At 36.4% G+C, this 8,399-nt stretch overlaps 1 non-coding gene across 1 annotated transcript; it reads left to right on the top strand.

Annotated features, from left to right (window-relative positions):
• The first annotated feature begins 647 nt into the window (after nt 1–647).
• LOC112773453 (small nucleolar RNA R71) lies at nt 648–751 on the top strand. Its single transcript, XR_003188002.1, has one exon. It is a non-coding gene; the product is annotated as a small nucleolar RNA R71 (small nucleolar RNA).
• Nucleotides 752–8,399: the final 7,648 nt, after the last annotated feature.

The raw sequence follows: 8,399 nt of genomic DNA, 5'->3' as shown, positions 1-8,399 counted from the left end.
TGGAGGACATTGCTTCAGTCATGAAACTGAGAATGGTCTTAGATAGATCAGAGACTACAATTGCTAAGTCAGAGTAGCTCTGCTTAGAATTCTCTGTCTGTTGCTGAGAAGATGATGGAAAAGGTTTGCTATTGCCAAACCTGTTTCTTCCACCATTATTATTATTGAAGCCTTGATTAGGCTTCTGTTGATCCTTCCATGAGAAATTTGGATGATTCCTCCATGAAGGATTATAGGTGTTTCCATAGGATTCTCCCATGTAATTCACCTCTTCCATTCCAGGGTTCTCAGGGTCATAGGCTTCTTCTTCAGAGGAAGCTTCCTTAGTACTGCCTGTTGCAGCTTGCATTTCAGATAGACTCTGAGAAATCATATTGACTTGCTGAGTCAATATTTTATTCTGAGCCAATATTGCATTCAGAGTATCAATCTCAAGAACTCCTTTCTTCTGAGTTGTCCCATTATTCACAGGATTGCTTTCAGAAGTGTACATGAACTGGTTATTTGTAACCATTTCAATGAGTTCCTGGGCTTCTGCAGGCGTCATTTTCAGATGAAGAGATCCTCCAGCAGAGTGGTCCAATAACATCTTGGACAATTCAGATAGACCATCATAGAATATACATATGATGCTCCATTCTGAAAACATGTTAGAAGGACACCTTTTGATCAATTGCTTGTATCTTTCCCAAGCTTCATAGAGGGATTCACCTTCCTTCTGTCTAAAGGTTTGGACTTCCACTCTAAGCTTACTCAATTTTTGAGGTGGAAAGAACTTGGCCAAGAAAGCATTGACCAAATTTTTCCAAGAGTTCAGGCTGTCTTTAGGTTGTGAGTCCATCCATGTCCTAGCTCTGTCTCTTACAGCAAAGGGGAAAAGCATAAGTCTGTAGACCTCAGGATTAATCCCATTGGTCTTAACAATGTCACAAATTTGCAAGAATTCAGCTAAGAACTGATGAAGATCTTCCAATGGAAGTCCATGAAACTTGCAATTCTGCTGCATCAGAGAAACTAATTGAGGCTTAAGCTCAAAGTTGTTTGCTTCAATTGCAGGAATTGAGATGCTCCTTCCACAGAAGTTAGAAGAGGGTGCAATAAAGTCACCAAGCATCTTCCTTGTATCTCCACCATTGTTGTTGGGTTCAGCCATCTCTTCTTCTTTTTCGAAAAATTCTGCCAGGTCCTCTCCAGAGTGTTGTGCTTTAGCTTCTCTTAGTTTCCTCTTTAGAGACCTTTCAGGTTCAGGATCAGCTTCAACAAGAATGTTCTTATCCTTGTTCCTGCTCATATGAAAAAGTAGAGAACATAAAAGAATAGGAATCCTCTATGTCACAGTATAGAGATTTCTTTATGTGAGTAGAAGAATAGAAGAGTAGAATGAAGAAGACAGAAGATGAAGAATTCGAACACAGAGAGGGAGAGAGGGTTCGAATTATAAGAAGAAGAGAAGTGTTAGTAAATAAATAAATAAATAGAAAGAGATGAGAGAGAGAGACTTTGAATTTTAAATTAAAATAAAAGGAAAATATTTTTGTTTCTATTTTAATTATTGGTTAGAATTCGAAAATTATTAAAAGGAATAAAATAAAATTAAAATTTAAAACAATTAGTTAATTAAAAAGGAATTTTGAAACAGTGGTGAGGAGTTTTCAAAAATTAGAGAGAGAAAAGTAGTTAGGTGGTTTTGAAAAAGATAAGAAAAAGTAAACTTTTAAAATCAAACAAAAAGTCAAGTAGTTAATTGAAAAAGATTTGAAAATCAATTTTGAAAAGATAAGAAGTTAGAAAAGATTTTGACATTGATTTTAAAAAATATATGATTGAAATTTATTTTGAAAAAGATTTGAAAAGGAAATTAAAAAGATTTGATTTTTGAAATTAAAGTTGATTACTTGACTAATAAGAAACTAAGAGATTTGATTTTAGAATTTAAAGATTGATCCTTTCTTAATAGGCAGGTAACAACTTGAAAATTTTTGAATCTAAACATTAAATGTTAGCATTAATTTCGAAAATATGAAATAAAAATAAGAAAAAGATTTTGAAAATCAAATTTTTAAAGTTTTCGAAAATATTATGAAAAAATGAAAAAGATTTGATTTTTGAAAAGGATTTGAAAAAGATAGAATTTTTTTTATTTGAAAGTTTGACTTGACTAACAAGAAACAACCAAATTTTAAAACTTTTGACTGAATCAATTCAAAATTTCGAAATTTATGAGCAAAATAAGGAAAAGATATTTTTTTATTTTTTTTTATTTTTAATGAGGAGTGAGAAAAACATAAAAATGACACAAAACATAAAAATTTAAGATCAAAACAAAAATGCATGCAACAACACTTTGAATGTCAAGATGAACACCAAGAACACTTTGAATGTCAAGATGAACACCAAGAACTTATTTTTGAAAAAATTTTTAATAAAAGAAACACATGCAAGACACCAAACTTAAAAATTTTTAAACTTTAGACAATAAGAATTCAAAAATGCATATGAAAAATAAGAAAAGACAGAAAACAAGAAAAACACAAGATCAAACAAAGACAGTCATCAAGAACAACTTGAAGATCATGAAGAATATATGCATGAATTTTCGAAAATTTTAAAAGAATTAAAAAGATGCAATTGACAGCAAACTTAAAACTTGACACAAGACTCAAACAAGAAACACAAAAAATTTTTAGTTTTTATGATTTTATTAATTTTTTTTTTTTTGTAAATTTTTCGAAAATTATTTGAAAAAAAGAAAATAAAGAAATTCAAAATTTTTTAATAAGAATTCCAGGAATCATGCAATGTTAGTCTAAAGCTTCGGTCCAGAAATTTAGACATGGCTTAATAGCCAGCCAAGCTTTATGTGAAAGCTTCGGTCCAAAAGATTAGACATGGGCAATGGTCAGCCAAGTTTCAGCAGAGCATTACATACAACAGCCAAATTGATAGGAATCAAAAGGCTCCTGCAATGATAACTGGAAGCATCGGTCCAAAAGAATTTAGACATGGCTTGACAGCCAGCCAGGCTTCAACATATCATCTGAAACTCTAGAATTCATTCTTAAAAATTCTAAAGAACAAAATAAAAGTTTTTTGTATATTTTTTTTGAAATTTTTGAAAATAAAAAGCTTAAAATTTAAATAAAAAAATTACCTAATCTGAGCAACAAGATGAACCGTCAGTTGTCCAAACTCGAACAATCCCCAGCAACGGCGCCAAAAACTTGGTATGCCGGAATTGTGATTATTCATTCCCTCGCTATAGTGCCAAAAAGTTGGTGTGGGAGAACGTGATCTCAAGACTTCTTCACAATTCCGTGTAACTGACCAGCAAATGCACTGGGTCGTCCAAGTAATAAACCTTACGTGAGTAAGGGTTGATCCCACGGAGATTGTCGGCTTGAAGCAAGTTATGGTCATCCTTGTAAATCTTAGTCAGGCGGATTCAAATGGTTATGATTTTTGGTAATTAAAATATAAATAAAACAAAAAATAAAATAGAAATACTTATGTAATTCATTGGTTGGAATTTCAGATAAGCGTCTGGAGATGCTTTGTTGCTTCTGAACTTCTGCTTTCCTATTGCCTTCTTCCAACCATGCGTTACCTCCTTCCATGGCGAGCTGTATGATCCTCTCGGATGAAAACAAATCCATATGCACTGTCACCGCACGGCTAATCATCTGTCGGTTCCCGCTAGCGTCGGAATAGGACCATTATCCTTTTGCACACTGTTATTGCGCCCAACATTCGCATGTTTGAAGCTCGTCACAGTCATCCCTTCCCAGATCCTACTCGGAATACCACAGACAAGGTTTAGACTTTTCGGATCTCAGGAATGCTGCCAATGGTTCTAGCCTATACCACGAAGACTCTGATCTCACGGAATGAAATGCTCTGTTGTCAGGAGAGGCAATCATGTGTCGTGAACCAGGAGGCCAAGAGATATACACTCAAGCTATTGCCGATAGAACGGAAGTGGTTGTCAGGCACGCGTTCATAAGTGAGAATGATGATGAGTGTCACGGGTCATCACATTCATCAGGTTGAAGTGCGAGTGAATATCTTAGAGAAGAAGTAGGTGTGAGTTGAATAGAAAAACAATAGTACTTGTATTAATTCATGAAGAACAGCAGAGCTCCACACCTTAATCTATGGGGTGTAGAAACTCCACCATAGAAAATACATAAGTGAAAGGTCTAGGCATGGCCGTGAGGCCAGCCTCCAAACGTGTACAATAGCATAAGATTAACAAAAAGGGACTAGAAGCTCCAAAATAAATCTCTAAAAGTAGTTTTTATACTAAACTAGTAACCTAGGGTTACAAAAAATGAGTAACTAAGTGTAGATAGTGCAGAAATCCACTTTCGGAGCCCACTTGGTGTGTGCTTGGGCTGAGCATTGAAGCTTTTTCGTGCTTAGGCTTTTCCTGGAGTTAAACGCCAGCTTTGGTGCCAGTTTGGACGTTTAACTCCAATTCTGGTGCCAGTTTGGGCGTTTTACACTAAGATGTTTTAGGCTAACTTTGAATGCCATTTTGAGCCATCAAATCTCAGAAAAAGTATGGACTATTATATATTGCTGGAAAGCCCAGGATGTATACATTCCAATGCAATTAAGAGCACGTCAATTGGGCTTCTGTAGCTCTAGAAAATGCACTTCGAGTGCAGGGAGGTCAGAATCCAACAGCATCTGCAGTCCTTTTTCAACCTCTGAATCAGATTTTTGCTCAGGTCCCTCAATTTCAACCAGAAAATACCTGAAATTATAAAAAAATACAAAAACTCATAGTAAAGTCCAGAAATGTGATTTTTGAATAAAAACTAATAAAAATATAATAAAAATTAATTAAAATATATTAAAAACTATGTAAAAATAATGCCAAAATGGGTATAAATTATCCGCTCATCATGGTGCTTATGTATCAAGTGGTAATACTTGAAAACAAAGTATTTAGAGTCGTAGCTCTCAACACATGGTGCAAAGCACCTAAGAAGCCAAGATAGGAAAAGAATGAAAAGCTTGCTTCAAGAAAGGAACATAAAGAAAAAGATTTCATAAAATGAACTAGATAGAAGCATCAATTATTTGAATCTCTTTTGTGATTGTAGCATGCATAAGAAACTAGCCAACCATGAACATGATAAATGCTGCTCTTCTCACCTTGGTTTGTCAATTTTTATTGCATGATTCTTTATTTGCTTGAGGACAAGCAAAGTTTAAATTTGGTGTTGTGATGACTGCGCATCAGGTTATATTTTTCCATGCTTTTTCACCTTAATTTTCACTAATCATGCTTAATTATTGAATACTTTTGTGCTTAAATCATAGATTACTTTCAATCCTTTGATTTGGTTTGAATTTGTAAAAATTGATGGAAAAGGAAGTAAAAAGCACAAAAGAGGCATGAAAGAAGAAAAAGGCTAAAAAGAAGAGCGCCCTTGGCGCGAGCGCTCTGTTTGACTTCAAGAGCGTTTGTGATACTGAAGCTGGAAAATTCACACATGACGCATTCGCGTAGGTGATGCGTACGTGTCGAAATGATAATTTTGGAAGACCACGTGTACACATGGACGATGCGTACGCGTGGGAGTGGCATTTTGAAGGGCCACGCGTACGCGTGGGTGACGCGTACGCGTCGAAGAGCGCTCTTGGCACGAGCGCTACGTTCTCCTAGAAAGCGTTGAAGGCCACGCGTACACATGGTTGACACGTACGCGTGGACGTGCAAAAACGCAACGATGACGCGCACGCGTGGGGGATGCGTGCGCGTGTGTGCATGAGCGCTCCGCTCTCCTTAAAAGCGCTACGCTCTCCTGGAACCTCATTTTAATTCAACTTTCAGTCAGAGTCCACTCTAAATTCTAGCAAGCAAGCCCACAATTGTCAACCAATCAAGCCACAAGAATCATCTAGAATAGTTAATTTTTATTTGATTGTAATTTGCTTTCAATTTCATTTCAATTTGTAATTTAGGATTGCCTATATAAGGGCCTTAGTTTCATAGAAATAGGACAGCTGGATTGGGGAGAAGTCTTTGGACCTTCTCTGTTCACCATCAGCTTCTTTTCTTTTCTTTCTTACTTTTGTAAACATTTAGTTATGAATTACTAACTCTTTCCATTGGGAAAGAGAGATGTATTGCTATTTGATGGATTGATTTCTTTTATTCTTCTTCTTCTATTCATCTCTCTTTGATTTACTAGAAAGAATTTCGTTCTTCATTCTAGCATTCAATAATCATGGAAAAGAGATTGAATGCAATTGGGTTTTATGGGAACCTTGGAAGAGGAAACATAAAACCATGCTTGAAATTCTTTCTCACACTTGAATAGATTTGGGTTTTGGAAGGGATACAGTGACATGAAATCTCTCCATTATTTGGGTCTAGGAAAGTGTGTGGTATAATCAGGGACTATTCTTCATCTCTTCTCATGAGTAATTAGACCAAGGAATTAGCTATTGATCAAGATTTGAGAGATTGAGTCACCAAGAAATTGGGGCTCAATCAATCATGATTACTGGTGCACGGAATGGTGATCACACTTTTCACAACTCTGGTGCAACTAACCAGCAAGTGCATTGGATCATCCAAGTAATACCTTACGTGAGTAAGGGTCGATCCCACAGAGATTTCCGGCTTGAAGCAAGCTATGGTTATCTTGTAAATCTTAGTCAGGAGATTAGTGATAAAAATGATTTTGTTTATGAAAAGTAAATAACATGAGATCAATGATACTTGTGATTCAATAATGAGGAACAGGTTGAGGTACTGGAGATGCTCTGTCATCTGAATCTCTGCTTTCCTACTGTCTTCTTCTCCAAACATGCATGGCTTCCTTCCATGGCAAGCTGTATATTGGTGGATCACCGTTATCAATGGCTACCATTCATCCTCTCAGTGAAAATGGTCCAGTACGGTTTCTGTACGGCAAATCAACTGTCGGATCTCTCGTCTCGGATGAAAAATACCAGGCACAGCTACCACACGGCTAATCATCTGTCGGTTCTCACTTGTGTCTGAATAGGATCTCTCTATCCTTTTGCACACTGTCACTGTGCCCAACATTCGTGAGTTTTAAGCTTGTCACAGTCATCCCATCCCAGATCCTACTCGGAGTACCACAGACAAGGTTTAGACTTTTCAAATCTCAGGAATGCTGCCAATTGGTTCTAGCCTCTACCACGAAGGTTATAATCTCACGGATTTGAATGCTCTGTTATCAGGAGAGGCAAGTCAAATCCGTGGATCAGAGACCCAAGAGATACGCACTCAAGCTGTCGCCCAATGACTACGTTGAGCTCAGATAGAACGGGAGTGATTGTCAAGCATGCGTTCATAAAGTTGAGAATGATGATGAGTGTCACGGATCATCATATTCTTTATATTAAAGTATGAGTGAGTATCTTAGAACAGAATCAAGCATGATCGAAAAGAAAACAATAGTAATTGCATTAATCCATTGAGACACAACAGAGCTCCTCACCCCCACCTATGGGGTTAGAGACTCATACCGTAGAAGATACAATATGAGATGTAAAATGTCACAAGTTACAAAATAAATCTCTAAAAGTAGTTTTTATACTAAACTAGTAACTTAGGTTTACAGAAAATAAGAAACTAAGTGCAGATAGTGCAGAAATCCACTTCCGGGGCTCACTTGGTGTGTGCTTAGGCTGAACATTGAGCTTTACATGTGCATAGGCCTTTTCTAGAGTTAAACGCCAGCTTGGATGCCAGTTTGGGTGTTTAACTCCAGTTCTGGTGCCAGTTCCGGCGTTTTACGCCAGAAAAAGGTCTCTGGCTGGCGTTTAAAGACCAGTTTGGGCCATCAAATCTCAGACAAAGTATGGATTATTATACATTGATGGAAAATCCAAGATGTCTACCTTCCAACGAAATTGAGAGCGTTCCAATTGGGCTTCTGTAGCTCCAAAAAATCTTCTTCGAGTGCAGGAGGGTCAGAATCAAACAGCATCTGCAGTCCTTTCTCAGCCTCTGAATCAGATTTTTACTCAGGTCCCTCAATTTCAGCCAAAAAATACCTGAAATTACAGAAAAACACACAAACTCATAGTAAAGTCCAGAAATGTGAGTTTTACATAAAAAACTAATAAAAATATAATAAAAAGTAACTCAAACATGCTAAAAACTCCCTAAAAATAATGCCAAAAAGCGTATAAAATATCCGCTCATCAATTGCCAAGAGGTCAATGAGTTGCTTGATTGAAGAAGAGATGAAATCAATTAATCCGGATAATGCAATATCTCTTGATCCCAATGTTTATTTTATCTTTTTTTTCTTTTATTTACTTTATGTTATTTACACTTTCTGCACTTTATATTTCCAGTACTTTTACTTTCTTGTACTTTACTTTTATGCCATTTACTTCCTTGCACT

The sequence above is a fragment of the Arachis hypogaea genome, chromosome 18 (assembly GCF_003086295.3).
Source record: "Arachis hypogaea cultivar Tifrunner chromosome 18, arahy.Tifrunner.gnm2.J5K5, whole genome shotgun sequence".
In the NCBI taxonomy this organism is placed as follows: Eukaryota; Viridiplantae; Streptophyta; class Magnoliopsida; order Fabales; family Fabaceae; genus Arachis; species Arachis hypogaea.
Note: the sequence above shows the minus strand (reverse complement) of the source record. Positions and strands in the feature narration are given on the sequence as shown.